Raw genomic sequence first — 2464 nt, forward strand, 5'->3', positions numbered from 1 at the left:
GCCTTATGCAGTGTGTTGCAGCTTATAAATGTTTAGCTAAGGGAATGCACCTAGATAATATCCGCGCTAGATCTGTGAATGCTAGTTGGTGTCTCAGACACATGAAATGGCCAGCTGATGTCAATTCTGCAGTGACGTTTGAGGATATTCACAAGGTAGAGAAAATGAATAAAGTCAGTATATTCATCTATTCGCTAGAAAGAGATGAAAATGCTAGACGACAACAGCGACACTACATTACACTAGCTAGGAAGGGAAGAGGGGGTTATACGGATGTCATACCATTGCTGATGTTGGAAGCTCAACATTTAGTATTAATTAAGGATTTTAACCAATATGTACGTAATATGAGCAACAATCCAGATCTAATCCCAAGGCAACACAGCTTCTGTCATTGTTTTGATATCACTCCCAGCAGATAGCATGCAGAGTCATGAAAGTACATGCAAAGTACATCAGACTCTCAAATTCTACCCACCAGAGAGGAAGATTACTTTCCGTAACTATGGACGGGGTTATGGTCCTAGTCAAATGTGCTTTTATGACTTTGAGTGCATGCTAGACCGCTCGAACCCTAAGGGAATGATAGAAACACGACACAACGCAGTGGCGTATGCATACATTATCATTGACAGACAGAAGAATATTGTCGAGAAAGATACTTATTTGGGTAAAGATGCGGTCAATCACTTTATAACCACGCTAGAAGCGTCATGGGCACGAATCAAGAAGGGGTTAGTATCCTATGAACTTCACATGTCTCAGCAACAGGCAATATTTGAGACAAAAACAGCCTGTGAACTCTGTGATGAACCTTTTAACGGAGAAGATGTAATCAAAGTCTGTCATCACGACCACACAGTAAGATTCCACAATTATCAAGCAGCTTACTGTGATAGATGTAATTTGCAGAGTATAAATTCATAAAAGTTCCTATACACATTTTCACACAACGCTTCCTATGATTTAGGAGTAATCCTAAACGAGATGCGAGATCGACAAGGGAGTGAAATAGATATATTAGCTAAGGATGGATTTAAATTTATGAAAGTTGTGAACAACTTAAGATTTTTGGATAGTTTAGCCCTTCTCAACGGCTCGCTAGGAAGAATAGCCAAGGATCATATTGATAGTGGGAAACCTACCACATTCACTTTCGCTATGTTAAAAGGGGTAAATAAAGCGGCCATCCCAAAACTGTTGAAGGGTAAACAATCATTCTGCTATGATTATTTATCCTCTATGTCTGTGTTAGATGAACCACAACTCCCTTCTCATGATAAGTTTTACAATACACTAAAAGGCGAAGAGTTGTCAGAAACAGATTATAAACAAGCCTTAGAAATTTTTGATTTGGCTAAATGTCGTAACATAGGGGAGTATCTGCTCCTTTACCTCAAAGTGGACACAGGATTGCTAGCCGATGCCCCCTCCCCGCTCAGCTCGTTGTCGCCGTGTGGGGGCTTCGTGGGCGGCTGCTGGAGTGTGATGCTCCTTTGGACAGTCCTCTGTCCTTTTCTAGCCTTGTGCTCCTGCTGCCGCCCTCTCCAATTCTGCTGGGCACCTTTTCCTTTTCCTTCTGTTTCGTTTTTCTCCCCCCTCTTCTCCTATCTGCTTGCCGTTTCCTGCCGACCTTTTGCTCGTTCTGGTTCTTCCATGGCCTTCTTCTATTTTGACGCCCAGGTGCTTGAGGAGGCATACTCATGCACCCGTAGAACTGCAGTACCCGACGTCGAGAGCGAGGGGAACCTTTTATTGTCAATCCCCACTTCGTCACTGAACCCGATCTCGACGGACTGTCGGTTTCTTAAGGTGGCGTTTGTGGGGCGTATACTCACGACGCACCCCTAGGAGGCCCCGACAAGATCGGCGATAGCTTCTTGTTGGGTGTCCTGCCTCTAATTGTGGCTCCATGGTGGGTGTGGGGGCACATTCGTGAGTGAATTCTTAATTTCGTCAAGATGATAACCCCTGTTTCGGCTGCTTCTGGCTTACCTTTTCAGGCTCGTGGGGTGGGCGACCAAGCCCCCGAGTCGGTCCGTATTGGAAGACCGGGCTCTGTAGCCTCCGCTGCATTGGGCCCCGACCTTGCTCCTTCTTTGGCCTCTCTGACTCCTTCCCCTGGCTCCCCTCCCTCCTCTGTGGTTGGGTCGAGCCCCAAGCCCCCAGTGGTGACTACCTCGTCCCCTGGCGCGGCTCCTTCTCTAGTTGTAACTACTGCGCCTTTTAACCCCTCTCTCTCTGGGGGTTCTCACCGCCGTCCTCGTCACGGCCGCCCTCGCTCGATTCCTTCCAGTTCTGCTACCTATCAAGCCTTGTTTGGTCCCGCTTCGTGGGCCAAATATTTTGATCTCCTCCCTCTTGATTCTGCGCCTCCTGACGATTTCTCCCTTCATCGACATCTCATTGATTCCGTGGATGCCTCCATTACTTTCAACCCCACTCGTCTCGGTACACGTGTCAT

The sequence above is a fragment of the Procambarus clarkii genome, chromosome 24 (genome assembly GCF_040958095.1).
Source record: "Procambarus clarkii isolate CNS0578487 chromosome 24, FALCON_Pclarkii_2.0, whole genome shotgun sequence".
Taxonomy (NCBI): domain Eukaryota; kingdom Metazoa; phylum Arthropoda; class Malacostraca; order Decapoda; family Cambaridae; genus Procambarus; species Procambarus clarkii.